This window comes from Cajanus cajan, chromosome 6, assembly GCF_000230855.2.
Source record: "Cajanus cajan strain Asha chromosome 6, NIPB_CcT2T_4, whole genome shotgun sequence".
In the NCBI taxonomy this organism is placed as follows: Eukaryota; Viridiplantae; Streptophyta; class Magnoliopsida; order Fabales; family Fabaceae; genus Cajanus; species Cajanus cajan.
Window position 1 is genome coordinate 35,447,437 of NC_138522.1, and position 16,640 is coordinate 35,464,076.

Here is a 16,640-nt window from a genome sequence, read left to right on the forward strand (position 1 = left end):
CTGCTAAAACAAGCACAATTTTGCAGTAAAAAAGAAATATGGGGTGGAAAATTCTCATGGAAATTATTTTTAACACAATTATAACATTTTTTTTACTCTTTTTATAATTATTTAAAAAATAATTCTAAAATTATTAAATCTAACCAAACACATTTTTAAATTTATACAAAAATAATATTATTGAAAATTGTGATTTACTAAAATGAAATACCCTACATTTTTATGCATAATGAAGCTGCATAATCCACAAAAAAAGATAATATGATAATTATTAACGTATCTAGTAAGGTATCAGCAACGGATCCGTGGCGCAATGGTAGCGCGTCTGACTCCAGATCAGAAGGTTGCGTGTTCGATTCACGTCGGGTTCAAACCCCGATCCGTAAGCTACCTATGGATCTTTCTTTTTTTTTGCCAAAACTCTGTGGGTACTTCTTTCAAACACTTTCCATCAATGCTTTTACATTAATTTCTTGTCTCCCCTCTAGTTACATTGGTTTAGAATGAACTTGCGTAGACCATGTTGTATATTCTATATACTATATAACTTAAAGATATAAAAAAAAAAACATGCTCCATATTCTCCGAATATGGTAACTGAGTTACATACGGCACAAGTGACTCCGGAAAGGCCCAACATATTATATCTACAAAATCTCCCTAATGGTGTTACTAGTAGGACATGGCATTTTGGTTACGCTTTATCTTTTATATTTTAAAATATATTTGCATTTGTTTAAGATCTAACTTAGGCAAGTTGAACCTCATTTAATTAGTTCAACTTAATTATGAATAACTCTTTCAGTATGAAATTTCTTTTAAAATGACATAATAGATATTTCAGTTTAGAGGATTTAATAAGTATAAATTCATCATTTCTTAAGACTTAAGAATCCCTATATATATCCTATATGATGAATCCTTTTTTTTTCATTGATTTTCTAATTTATTATTATTATTATTATTATTATTATTATTAAATAAATAAATATTAATATTTATGATCGTTATAATACATATTCCGTAAATTATGTCATTTTGTCTCAATTATTTATGGGGGATGGTTCAAAAATTCACTGACTCTTGTTATAAGACATATTTAACAAATCGACCAATCATAAGTCAAAAGGTTTATTTGGTTCACTCAATTAATAAAAGACCAATACGATACAATAATCAAATTGACCTAATACAATTAGGTTACAATTAACATGAGCTAACTAAAAATCATTTAAAAATATTTAATTATCGCTAAAAGATAATTACATCATCTCAATTAGCAAGATTGAGACACTTTATGTTCTTGTATATATTTTATTTAAATTAAGAGATAGTTATGATTTTATGCATTAAAAAATATATGATTTTTTTTTTGTTTTAAAGTGAAAAACCACACTATATCATGTGCATAGTGGAGATTATAAACGGTTGGAAAGAATTATGGAATAATTTAATATTAATTAATTAATATAATAATAAAAATTTATTAAATTATCCTTTAATAATAAAAAAATATAATAATATAATAAAAAGCTAAGACAAGTATAACAGAATTTTTACACAAAAAGTTCATATCCGCCCTGTATATTGATATAGATTAGTCTTATCAATTCAATATTTAAAAAAGACACGTAAAAGAAGACTTCTCACATTATATACCATTTTTATCCTAAATATACTTTTGATTCAATTTGACTTGAGTGTCAGATTCTTAGAAATGATTCCATCGCCCTTCCAACTAATAACCCATTTGGCAAAAACAATCTACCATATATCAATTTAAAATGATTGTAATTGACTTTAACGGAACATTACTTCCTTATTTTAATTTTTTAAATGATTGTAGGATATTTTGGAATAAAATGGAAGGATGTAGTTGTATTGATTCAACGGTTAAATTGTAAATTGTAATTATATATTATCAAAATTGCGTGTAAATTTTAATAAAATTAAATAATTATTAAGGAAATAAAGTAATCAAATAGGTCATATATTTTATTAATTTTTAAAAATATGGTGTACAAGAATATAATAAACAACTTTGATTAAAATTTTGCAAATAATATGTCAAGAAAGCTTTTAATACATTTATTGAAAAAAAAATCAAGTCCCACTTATCTCTACATAATTAAAAAAGATCACTTATTATTTATCCACGTATCAAGATTTGACATTTCGAACGTGAAATTTGTAAAAGTAGACATCTACAAGTGATCTGATAATGACTCGATAACAGGTAACTTAATAAATTTACAAATAATCATCGGTATAGATTTTCATACAACTTAGAATAGTAAATTTTAGTCTAATTTAACCTTATAAAATTGACTTGTAAAGTGAGGATTGTTCCTCACTTATATACACTAATTTGGTCACTTGTTGATATAGAATTTCCTAAAACGCTAACAAATTTTGAGAAAAATCTATTCAATTAAAATTTATTAATATAATAATTCATGTTAGTTTTAGTGACCTAATTGGATATCTTTTTATATAATATTCAATTTTTCTCCCGATTTCGCTAAGAATAGCTTCCTTAAAATAGGTTGCTTCTTTTCCTGCTTATTAATTTTTAGGGAAATTCTTAATATTTGTTTTTAAGAAAAAATAAGGTGAATGGCTATTCAATGAGTTATAAAGAGGATGATAATTACTAAAAAAAAAAATTATATTACCTGATAAGTACAATGGTTCAATAAATGTGAAAATAAAAAGATAATTATTACACAAAGTCTCCTTTTATATATTAATAAAGACCTTTATCTGATAATAAGTTTAAACTTTATTTAAATAGACTTATATATAGTAGAAGAAGAAAGATGAGAGTTGTTTTTGTTTTTATCCTCTTCTCCCATGTAAAACGAAGTTATCCTTTTTGCCTTATATGGTTGGATATACATATTCACGTAAAGAAACTCTTTTTCACAGACTTGTAAATATAGAAATGATCATGGGAGTGAGAAAAGGAAGTAGTAGGGCAAACACATGACAATAAGTTTAGTGAGAAAAAGTGGAAAGAGAGAGCATGGCCATGGGACGGTGGGCACCCATGCATAGGAATGTAACTGTCAATGTCCCACTCCCTCTGTCACTGCCCCACACACTCCGCACCATACCCGCTTGTTTCATGGAGACTTGTCCATACCACTAAATAATAACCTAAATTTTTCATCTATAACTTCAAGAATAATGTTTTCATATCTATTTAGATTACATATCTTTTCACATCACATGTTTAAAATATAAGATTATCTATTCGATAAACTTACTTTTTTGACTAATGTTTATCCAAAGCCGTGGTACTTTGGATTTGCGATCGAGCTCCATTATTTAGCATGCACATGTTGCAATTTATATCACCTTCTCCGTGAAAGCAAAAATATCCCACTTGTACTTTTTCTATGTATCTAATCTAGTCCTCCACAATTTTATTTTTCTATTTCCATTGCTTGAAGGTGGAAAAGATAAGCCTCTTTTGGCATTATCATGCATGTACTCGATCTACTTTCGTCTCCCTCTTCTAGACCTCGTGAGTTTGAGGAAATCCCCTAATGCATCATCACACTTGTATCGAAATAGATATGGTGAATCTTTTTGCAATCTCGATCGGGTCAACTCTTTGTGAGTGAGTCAATCGCACTCCTCACCGCACAAAAACTATTCCATATTCGATGTTCAATGTATCAACTTTTTATGAAGTGGATAAAACGGCTTAAATTTAAACCATTGATCTTGATGTTCTTTCAATAGAAAGCATCAAAATTGTGGTTTTGGTTAATGAAGTGGATGTGGATACAATACTTATTTGATACTTTTCTGGGTTTTTACTTTTCCTTTCCAAGTCTCACTTTGGGCCTATACATGCAACCGGCCATGGGACACCAGTTACCATGGGCTTCCTCAACTGGTTTTGGGACATTGATAATAAACTAATGTAGTCATTGCAATCCGATTTCAATATTCACACTTTCAGCAAAAAGAGCTAACTATCGGTAATTGATTAATTAAAAGGTATTGCGACCATGTCTCAAAATAATAGTATTTATTAGAGAACATTTAATACATGTTTTTTTGAAACGTTTTTGGAATATAACTTTTGTTTGCAAAGGTAGGAATAGGATCTCAAACTACCCAAACCTCCCAACCAACCATAGTAGGCTATTTAATACATTATATTAAATGTTTTCAATTATTTACAAAGAATAATTCTTTTATAACATGATAAATATTTTTTTTTTGCAGCAAATGCTTGTATTGTCTTGATATTTATCATCAATTAATGCGTTATAGTATTACCTAGATAACAATCTTTCATAGAATATGTTCAAATGTTGAATTCTAGAATATGTCCCCCCAACCGCTGAAAAAAAGATCGAATTCTAGAATCGTCGCTTTAGAAAAACTACAGTGTTGTTCTCAGTAGTATAATTTTCTAACATGTGCTTTTTCCTCCATTATTAATTTTTATCTTTTTTGGTGCCAAAAATCTTCGAACTAACAAAAACTATATTACACAAAAATGAAATTAGTCTTTAATCTAGAAAATCGAAAAATGCCCATGCAGAACAAAAATAAGTATTATCTTTTACTTGAGAAAGTTGTCACGGGAATAAAAATAAAACCATTTGATATACATATGTTATTTAGTGTACGCCCATTACATGTCTATTTTGAATGATTATTTTGATGGCAGTGACAGCTTCCCCAGGAAACAGATTTGAATCCTTGATAATGCTTGCTGTATAGGAAGGCATCTGCTTGTCTTATTTGTGGCAAAGAATTTTAATGATCCGCGTTAAGATTTGAACCCCACAACATGACTGTGATTATAACTATGTTTCCACATCTTTTCATTAGGTATCATTCCAAACACCCCCATATTCTTCGGATTAACTCTTTTTCCTTCATTTTAAAATTTAGTTAACATCAAGGATTCAACCTAATTACCGTCATTGAATCCATGTAGTTAATAGAATCTTTTTATCTATTGAAATTACAATAATAGTAATCTGATTTAAACTTATGATTATTTGCATATTTTTCCAATCTCTTTATTATTAAGTTAATCCTAATAATTTTCATTAAGCTAACAATGTATCACTATAAGTTTTAATGATTGACTTTTAGTAATAATTATGTATATGGTCTTTGAGGGTCTCTATCCAATTGACCTTAAGGGGAGAATGTATATAAGGTTTCTAATATTGAGAAGTGAGTCTCATAAGTTCATGTTCTCTAGATTCTAGAGAAACAATCTAGAGAGAAGTGCTTTGGGTCTGTAGGTTTCCTTCCTCTCTAAATTTTCTCTCAATAGGACTATTCTTTTCCTCGAATCACTGACGAGTTTGTGTACTTTGATTTAGGTCCGTAGGGAGTTGAATCAGAGTGTTTAGTGCGAAGTTCTTATTTTTGGAGCTCGGAGCAGTTTCTTTCCTTCTTCCTTCCTCTTCTTTCCAAAATTTTGAGTTATAGATGTAAGGGAATCTAGGAATTATTGGTGTTGCATGTTAGTTTCTTTCCCTTATAATGTACTGTTGTTGATGGATTTTTAGATGCTTGGATGGAAAGGAGTGGGTTTTGGGGTTTTGAGCACTTGAGTGTAATTTGACAAGTTGATCTCAATTTCAGTTGCATGTTGAATTTCTGGTGTGAAATGAGATGAGATTGGTGTGTACTCATGTTTGATACATTGCATGCTTGGAGTTTCCAATTTTCAAGTGATTTTGGGCAAAATTTGAAGTATGCATTTGCAAATTTCTGATGTCGTGCCAAGCGAGCCTTTGTGGCGTCAAATATAGTTCCAACCAGGGGTCTTTGTCCCATTCGCGTCGAACGCAGGATCGGTGACATCGAGCGTGAGCGAAAGCCTCATCTTGGATTGAGATGACGTCGGACATGGTTTGAGTGACGCCAAGTGTGATCAAGGCAGAGGCTTTCTACCTAGACGACACTAGACACTAGTGAGGCGATGTCGGGCATGAGTCAATTAGAGGCTTTTTGCTTGATATATAGTCAGATGTGGATTTTTCCACACCAAGCGTGAGGTCCTAAGGGTTCCATGTCTTAGTCACGTCAAGTACGAGTTGAGTGGTGTCAAACGTGGACAAGGTAGAGAGTTCCTTACCTTAGTGGCATCGAGCGAGAAGTAAATTGCACCAAGCGTGGGTTCTGTTGATGATACCTTTTGATTGATGGGTGAATTGGTGAACATGAATAGAGTAATAGAGTTTATTGGATGTTTTATTATGTATGATAAGTGTTGAGTCTATATATGTTGATCTGTGACGATATATGTAGATGTTTTATGGTGTATTATGATTATGAGTATTGGTATGTTATTTCTTATTTAATTGAAAAGCATTGGCATGCTACCCTTTTGTATGGTTGAACTATGAGTTGAGCATTGGTATGTTGTAATTATATGATTGAAATTGATGATGAGAATTGATATGTTATGGGAGATTTATGTAACGTAGAAAAAAAAATGTGGCTGATTTAGTAGCCTAGAATGGGTCGTTCCCAATATGGAACGGGCCATTCCAAGCTATTAAATTGACCTGAAAATCGTAGTTGAGAACGAGCCATTCTAGAGGGAGAACGGGCCGTTCTATATGGAGAACGGGCCGTTCTGGATGAGTTCCAGAATGGGCCGTTCTGATTTTAGAACGGGCCGTTCTGCATGTGATTTTTGCACATGATGAAGGGGTGCAGAACGGGCCGTTCCGGTTTCGGTACAGGCCGTTCTAGCCACTCTGGAATGTCTATAAATAGGGGTTGTGGGCAGTGAGGAGAATGCGAGTTTTTAGAGAGAAGTTTTAGAGAGAAGGACTCTGGGTCTGTGAGCTCTTTTCTCTCCCAAATTTCTCTGTATGATTCCTTTTCTCCTCTAGATCACTAACATCTTCTGGCTTTTCTTGAAATTCAGACTAGGAAGCTTGCTATGGGAGGATTGAAGTTCCGGGTTGAGCTTTGAAAGGGAATTCTACTTCTTCTCAGTTATTGGCTATTTTGAGCCAATCTTCAGGTGAGGGAAGCTAGAATGTTTGTTATTTAAGTTGCATGTGAGTTTAGAAACTCAATTGATGCATGAAAGTTGAGGATCCATGGCTGGATCGGAGAATTCGCTCATTTTTTGGAGTTTTGGGAAAATGAGATTTTTGGGTGGAATTGATGCATCGGATGGGTGCATGTAGATTTTGAGTTTATTTGTGTTGTATGGAGCCTATGCATTATGTTTTTGTGTTTGCATGTGGCTGGATTTGTTGGTTTGGATGAGAGTTTCTGAACTCTCTAACTAGGATTAGGCTAGGCGCAGGTTGAGCGCGCCAGGCGTGAAAGAGCTCAGGACTCTCGGGGTTGGATGTTGGGCCAGACATGATTTGGTTGCGTCAGGCGCGGATACTCTTAGGAGTCTCTGTTTCAAGGACACCGAGCGTGAGTTGAACGCACTGGGCGTGAATGAGTCTTAGGACTCTCAGGTTGGGATTAGGCTGGGCGAGCTAAGGCTACACCGAGCGTGAATATGTTTATAAATAATTGATTTAAATTGATGCTTATGCATGTTTAAAGTTAAAATTTGAGATCATGTATGTATGATATATGATGTATGCTGAGGTGTGATTCATATGTATGCATAGTGATGATATATATGAATGTTTAAATATGATATGGCATGAGTATATGTTCATATGTGTATGATTGTTGATCATGATGGTGGGTAGACCATGTATGATCTATGATGCATGATTGCATGTGATGCCTTATGGCATGAGTCTAGCCTAGGACTTGAGGAGAGGAAAAATATTTTCGAACTGGAAGAGCTCACATAGAGTTTCTTGAGAGTGGTGCTTGGATAGGTCACTGATATATGAGAGTGGTGCTCAGGGAGGCCACTGGATTTGGGAGAGTGGTGCTCAGATAGGCCACTGGGTTGGGTGAGTCTCCTCTAAGTCCTTAGCTAGTGTTGGAGCGGGGTATGAGGTCAAGGGTTATTCCCTTAACCAAATACTCGGGAAGGTGCGTGGATCCTTGCGGATAGTCGGTGGGCGAACTCCATAATTGACTTGGTTATGCATGCCAAGGTCGTGGTAAGCCCGTACCCAGCTGTGCTATACCTGACGGTGGATCTGGACTTCTAATTGTGTATGTGACATAATCCGAGTAAACCCGAGTGAGGATTATATCCTATTTAGTTATGACCGAGCGGGCGCATCGGGCGTGAAAACGGTTGGGGTGGTTTCGGTAGGATGGAATGTCACTTATACAACTCTGTTGTTATGGAGATCTCCTAGGTGTATGCGTGACGACGCATTAGATGATTGATATGCATTGATATCTATCATGAGATGCATTTATTGCATGATTATTAGTATGATGAAGTGTGGTGTTTGACTTCATGATTGGTGGATTGTATTTTATGCATGATTGATAGTTGGATGATGTGTAGTATAGATTTTATTCTGTACTTGTATGATTGATTTGTGAATTCTAGCTTACCCTTTTGTTTCCATGTGGTGGAACTGCGATGATCATACTTGGTATGGGAGCAGGTCAGGGCTAGCTTGGAATTGAGGTGACTGCTGCGAGACGAGGAGTTTGATCCTCGTGTTAGGGTTACCATTTTGGGTAACGGTTTTGTTTGTGCTTGACCGGCACTAGAGAATATTATTTTTGGAATGAATGTACATATATGGCGTTCTATTTTGTATTTAAGAAATTTAGTTATTTTTATTCTTATCTATACATGTATGTATGAGTTATCCAACTTAATATTTCTCTTAGTTCACTAGTAGTAGTGCGATTCCACTAAGTGTAGAGACCATGGCGGGTCGTTACAATTTATATGCTATAATTGCATGATTGGCGTGTGAATAGGCATTGATATGCTCTTATTGAAAAAGTTGTTTAATATTGGTATGTTAGTCTTGGATGAGGTGTATAGCATTAGTATGCTAAATATGATTGGTGTGATTTGATTTCTATATGCATTAAATTGGGGTAATGTATATAGATGATGTATGTTAAGGCAATGTTGAGAATGTTGTAAGTATTAAAACATGATTGATTGGCTTATGACTAGAGGAGAGGGTGTTGTTTGAAAGTTGAAGATCTCATGTAGTGATTCTTGTTTTGGTGCTCTGAGAGGCCAATTGTTGAAAACCTTCTTTGAGTAGGTGCGAAACTCTTTGAGTGGATTTTGTAAGTCTCTTTTAGGTCCTTAGCTAGTGTGGAGTAAAGCATAAAGTCAAAGGATACAACCCTTAACTGATTACTGGAAGGGTTGTGTGGTTCCTTGTGGATAGTTAGTAGGCTAACTCTATATGTGACTTGGTAATTCATGTTAAGGTCATGGTATACCTATACCTAGCTATTCTAGTCCTAACAACAGAATCGAACTTTCCTAGTATAAGTGGCAACACCCAAGAAATCAAAAGAAGGATTAGTATCCCATTTTAGTTGTCGATCCAGCGGGTGCATTGGGTGTGAAAGTGATTGAGTTATTTCGGTAGGATCAAGCCACTTAGACTGCTTTAGTGTATTAGGAGACCTACGTAGGTAAATGAATGACGACACATTAGTTGTTGAATATGCATATGATGTGGTGTGAGTTGTTATTGTTGTTCATATGCATTTGATGAATATATTGTTATGCTATGCGATTGTGATGAATGTTTGAATTGCATGGGTGCTTAATTTTCAAACATGTCGACTATTGTATGTTGTAAATCATGTAGTGATTTTTGGTTAGTTTACATGTTGGACAGTAGTATAGATGTTTCTTTCTATACTTGTATGTTTTTAAAATCTAGCTTACTATTACATATTTTTCATGTAAATGAACTACGATGATCATACTTTGTATGAAAGTAAAGCAATAATAGGTCGACAAAGGAGAGCAGTGGAGGCCATTAAGTGGATGACAACATTTTCGGATCTTTTGGACTACACCATACGGTAGTTGTATATAGTTGTACTTGACTAACATTTAGGATTTTATATTATTTTTATACTAGATAATTGTACATGTACTATATATATTTGTAGATTTGTTTTAATTGTTTATATTTATATATATGTTATAATGTGCATATCTAGTTATTTCGAGTATAAATCCTTTAATATGAGATAATTTCACTACGAGTAGATCATGATTCTTTTAAGTGTAACAGTCATGACAGGTTGTTATAAATAATATAATTTATTTAGTTTAAATATTTCTTAACCAAAAATTGAAATTTGGATCTCTCATTGAGTATGAAATCGTCAATAAAAATACTATTTTTTCCTATCTCTCTCTTGATATATATATATATATATATATATATATATATATATATATATATATAAAAGTGATCATATGATATCAATGTAACTTTTATCAACTATTACATACATAATAACTTTCAATTAAATGATTAATTTTCAAAATATATTGTTAGGTTGAAAATTTTTTACTCTCAAATCTTATATATAAGAAAAAATTATATTAATCCAAGATGCATGATTTGATACCTCTTTTCCCTCTCTCTCTCTCTCTCTCTCTCTCTCTCTCTCTCACACACACACACACACACACACATATATATATATATATATATATATATATAAAAATTAACGTTATATATACATTTTAAAGTATATAAGAATATAAACAATTTGATTACCTTCAAATTATTTAATTTTAATAAAAATTGATATAAACATACAAGGTGACATGAAGTTAAAGTTCAATGATTAGATTGACAAAATTTATATATGATATAAAGTTATTAGGCAGTGTTTTAGTTAGCAAAAAAGTTAAATGTCATGTAATTCCTCCTCTCTCTCTCTCTCTCACACACACATATATAGATAGAGAGAGAGAAAGAGAAGAGATCTGTTTATTCTATAAGTAAGTTTATTTAAAGTTATTTCATTTAATAACTCATATTCTATATTAAATTTCAACGATCTAACTGATGAATTTAAAGTTCTTAATGCACATATCAAGTTTGTACATTTTTAAAAAAATTAAAAATTATTTGATACTTTATTTCATTGATTCAAATGAATAGATAATTATAAAATTATTTTATACGTTGATTTGAATTAATGAAGCAATATATCAAATAATTTTTAAATTTTTTAAAAATTTACAGACTTAATTTATATATTAAAAACTTTAAGTTAAATAATTAAATTGTTAAAATTTAATATAAAATATAAATTATTAAACGAAGTAAGTCTAATCAGAGTTTAGAATTTAAGATTTAAACTTATTCTTAAAAGAAATGGATCTCTCATTATATATAATCCCTAAAATGAGATGGAATTCTAAGAAAAGGTTATAGGATTGTTAATCTGTTACTATTATATAAGTTGCTTAAAGACATTTCTGTTATTTAAAAATTCTAATGTCACTCCAAAATATAAAAAATAAAAATATTTAATGAATAAGGGTATTGAACCCGACGTGAATCGAACACGCAACCTTCTGATCTGGAGTCAGACGCGCTACCATTGCGCCACGGATCCATTATTAATGTAATGTTGTTTATAAAAGTAGACAAAAATTAGTGATTAAATTTTAATGGTATGCAGTATCTGCAATGTATTATTGGTTTCAATATTTAAAACTTTGTTTTTTTTTTTAAATATATTTTTATTGTTTTTTTTTAATTTCTTAAGTAATAGCGAGTAGTTCAAAAAGTCCTCCCTCGCTGAAAAATTAGGTAACAAGAGGAAAACTTATCGTATATTTAGATAAAATATTTTAAATCTTAATTTTATGTAACTAAAAAAAAATTAATTTCAAGTAAAAAAATATATTTTTAAGAGATTTTATTTTAAAAGTAAATATGTGATTAAATTTAATATAAAAAATTCAATATAATATAAAATTATAGAATTTTTACTTATAATCATATATATTTATAATAATAAAGTTACTATAACAAAAAAATATTAAAAAAATTACAAAATAAACCTTATTAGTTATTGCACTTCCTACTTGTTTTGAGGAGCAGTGAGACTTATCAAAATATATCTAAACTAATAAATATTTTTTAATTATGTTATATTATTAATCACATATATTGTATTATTTTTTAACTTTGTTGAAAATTGATACTTGTTGAAAAATATGACGGTTAACTTTTAGTAAAATTTCATCTTCCAATTTTTTTTTTTTAAAAAAAAATTAAACTAAGACCTAATTTAAGAGGAGCAAATTTAATCGACTCAAAACGGTCATTTTTTAATTTTATTTACTCTTTCTGAATTTATATATAAATACAAATTTAAATTTTTCATAGATTAAAAAATTAATTAAATACATTTAATTTTCACAATTTCACATAAAATATATATTATATATACTAAAACATTCTTAATTACATAATATTTTCATCTATTATTTTAGAGATATTTATCGATTAAAAATATTAAATAAAATTAATATAATTTAATATATATATATATATATATATATATTTTAGTTAAAAAATTTAATATTTTTTTACTAATATATAAGTTTAGAATTTAGAGAAAGTATTATCCGAGAAAGTATATGGTTAATTAAAATTGGACGGTTGTGTCTAGTGTGGGCCCGAAGACATGAAGGAAATCTGAATAAGAATTAATAGCCCGGCTTCACATTTCATTACCCACAGATTATTTGTATTAATTATTTAATTTTTATTTTGTCGCTTTTCAATTTATTGGGCAGTTTATTTAACTCAACTCTAGACTTCACACCATGCAACCTTAGAAAAATGATAAAGACAGAACATATAACTTGGAATAAATTATTAATTTAATCTTAACAAAAATGATAAAATTATATAAATAAATTTTAAATATTAAAAGCTCTTTATATTAAAATTTATTGTTTGTAAATTATATTAACTTAGAGACTAAAGGACCGTATTGGATCGGAATTTCATAAAGTTTTTTTTTAGTATAAAAATTTTTTGTAAATTTTTAAAAATACTTTGTATGGATTTAATAATTTTTTAAACTTTTAAATTTTTTTTTATAGAAATGTAATAATTTTTAAGCTTTTTTACAAAAAAAAAAAATTATCAATATTTTATAATATAATTTTAATAGATTTGTATCTTAAAAATTCATATTAAATTTCAAATGATGATGTAATTTTTTTTAAAAAAAATAAACATATTCACTACATACAAAATGACATGATTTAAATAGAAAAATATAATCAATAATTTTTTTAATTCTTTAATAAATAATTGATTATGATTTCATATCTTCTTAAGTAATATTTATTTATATAGTTCTTTATGTATTTATATTTCTTTATTTATACTATTGATTTTGAGTAAATTTATAATATTTATTAACTAGTAGAATTGTCAAAATATATTTTAAAAATTAATTAATAATAAATTTCATTGAATATAAATATTTTTAAAATTTTAATAATCTAAAATTTTTAACAATATATAATATTTAATAATTTTAAAAAATTAAATATTTAATAATTCAAAAATAAGTATTGATATATTATATATCAATATTGATAAAAAAAATTAATTGATAAAAAAATAGGATAAAAATTAGAGAGAAGAAGAAATAAGTAGATAAGAGAGATAAACCGGAAAAAAAAAAAAAAGATAGATAAGACATGAGAAAAAAAAAATGAGATAAGGAAGAGAAGGAGAGGGAAAAGAAGATAAGATAGGAAAGAGAAAGAGAGAGAAAGAGAGAAAATGAAAAAGTGAGCAAGAGAGAAAGAAAAGAGAAAATGAGAAGGAGCAAGAGAGATAAAAGAATATGAGATAGGAAAAAGAAAGAGGAGAAAAGAGATTATGAGAGAAAAAAAAAATGGTGAAAAAAATAAACATAAACAAAAAAAAAGTCATTTGAAATTTTAATAATTTTTTATGAAATTATTGAATGAATTATATGTAAATTATACTAAAAAGTCTCACGAAATTTATTTATCAAAATAATCTATTAAAATATCTATATATTTTTAATATTAACAAATTTTTTTAAGTAAAACAAATTAATTAAATATCATTAAATTTTAATTTAACTATAAATTTTTTTTAATTTTCTTAATTAAATATCATCAAATTTTAATATATTTTTAAAAAATATTAATTATCTTAATTAAATATTATATAACTTTTATATTAAAAAATCTTAATTAAATATCATAAAAAAATTATAATAAAAAACTCTTTTAAATTTTTTTAAAATTTGAATCCAATACACCTTTCTAAATGGATGATTTTTTTATAGATATTTTAAGAATTAATTATATAATTTTATTATATTAAAATAAATAATAAAATATCGAGGAACTAATTTAATAGTTTATTGCATTTTACCTAGAAGTGATTAATGTGTCTCAATATTATAGTTGTGCACAACAGTGTATTATTCGTCATCATGACTTTAAAAAAAGAACTCAATGTTGTAATCAACATTTTGTATTATAAATATTAAAAATTCTTATTTATTTTATTTTCTTTTATTTTTATCTATTTAAATACTCACATAACTTTTTGAAGGTGATTTAAATAAAATTATCAAATTAAATTGTAATTTTGATTCTCTTTATAATATTAAATATGTAATTTTTAAATTTTAGTCACTAATTTTCTAAAATTTATAATTTTAATTTTATTATTTATTTATTAATTATTAAAATTATAAGATTAATGATAATTTGATATTAAGTGAATGTTATGATATTTAATATTTAGATTAAATTATATTTTAATTTTATATTATTTTTTGAGATAAAAAATAAAGTAACTTATCTTAAATATTATTAAATATTAATATTTTTATATGGTAATGATATATCACACAATAAAATTAAACTATTTTTTATATTATAATTAAATATGATAATTTTATATTCTTTTTCTTGTTCCTTTGGCAATTAGTATGTTCGACGGTACGCGGTGTAGACATGATATATCACAATAAAATTATTTAATTGGGTGTGAGTGATGTGTTTTTCTCAAAATATACATTTTGACTTATCTTTATAATACTGAAATTCATTTTAATCCTTAAAAGAAAAACTTTATTTTAAGAATTTTCCTTAGTAGCTGGAAGGTAGGAAGAACAGCTTGCATAATGACGGTGGTGTCGATGGAATCAACTGTACACGTATTGTTCTTCAAAATATTTTTTTTTATCTTTTTTTCTTCTTATCAATGTTCTAATAATTTTTAGTGTCTTAACATACTGATCAATAAATTAATAGATATTTTTTTTATTAAAAATTGCAGTAAAATGTATAAAAACCACGATTAATGCACGTCAATAATATATTTTTATAGATGTTTTTATTTTAATTTCTTCATTAATATTGTATTTGCTAACATTTTATTGTGTAACAAGCATATAATACTTGTATTTTTCAGGTTATAATGTTATTTTTATATAAAAATATTATTATATTAACATTTTCATATTTAAAAAAATGGTAAATACCATAAAATAGAACACATAAAGAATATATTATTTTATTTAATTTTAAATATCCAACCAAACATTGAATTGGAGAAATATGTACTATAACAATAAATATGATGGATTGTCTAAGTGATAAATAATGTATGCTCATACATTGTGGAACGATTTAATAAATAAAAAAATCTCGTATTTGATCTCTACTATAGTGATTAGGCATTATGTAATCACACAATGCAAAGATGACTTATTTAACAAACGATCTTATGTTCAATTTCTATCATGTGTGAAAATTTATTGAGTTGACAACAATCGTAGTTTTGTGAGTGGATTAGTCTATGATTTAGTAGACTAAAGGATACTTGTGGTGGGACAAATTAAAAAATATTATAATCACAAAAGTCTTATTTCCTTAATTGAATTATTGATACATCAATCACACAATTTCATTAAACTCAATTAAAATTTGAATTCTTAAGTATGTATTATTGACCATGAGATCTCTTAACGTGTAAATGATGTAATTTACTCTTCTTGTTAGTGCTTTTAATAGTTTTCTTAGCACATATCTAAATCACATTAATCAAATTTATATTGAATCTTCCTTTATATCTTGTTTATTCTCATGTTATCACACATCTATTTTTCATTTTTACATCATGTTGCCCCTTTAAAACCCAACATTCCACCAACATAGAGTATATAATTAGATGTATTGAAAAAATGCACATACAAGTTATTAACCAAAGTGCTATGAAAATGCATTCATAGTTTCATAGAAGAAAGATAGTCACTCCACAATGTAACCTATAAACAACCAAGAAAAAGATACAACCATCCAAACATAATATTTAGTAAAAGAGAAACACACTTGGTAATGAGAAAAGTATATGCAATTTGATGTCAACTTCTAACTAAATATGGAACGATCTATAGTAAGAACCATGCTCTTAGATGATGCTAGCTCATAGGTGATACCATTGTGGATAGGTATGGAGTGATATGGTGGCAAAGTTATGCTCTAGTTGTGTGCATACAACATGCATGTGACATAATGAGAAGCCTTAATAAATATAGTGTATTGCTAATATGAGATAAGAATCTTATTGGAGATCATTTTGTTGGATAATAAAAGTTTGTTATCTTCACAAATTTAAATATGTATATCCTTATCTTTTAGGAATGTTGATTATCTTTATCTT

General features: G+C 28.3%; 2 non-coding genes across 2 annotated transcripts; one reads left to right on the forward strand and one right to left on the reverse strand.

Moving 5' to 3' along the window:
• The first annotated feature begins 299 nt into the window (after positions 1–299).
• On the forward strand, positions 300–371 carry TRNAW-CCA (transfer RNA tryptophan (anticodon CCA)). Its single transcript has one exon. It is a non-coding gene; the product is annotated as a tRNA-Trp (tRNA).
• Positions 372–11,442: 11,071 nt separating this feature from the next.
• Positions 11,443–11,514, reverse strand: TRNAW-CCA (transfer RNA tryptophan (anticodon CCA)). Its single transcript has one exon. It is a non-coding gene; the product is annotated as a tRNA-Trp (tRNA).
• Positions 11,515–16,640: the final 5,126 nt, after the last annotated feature.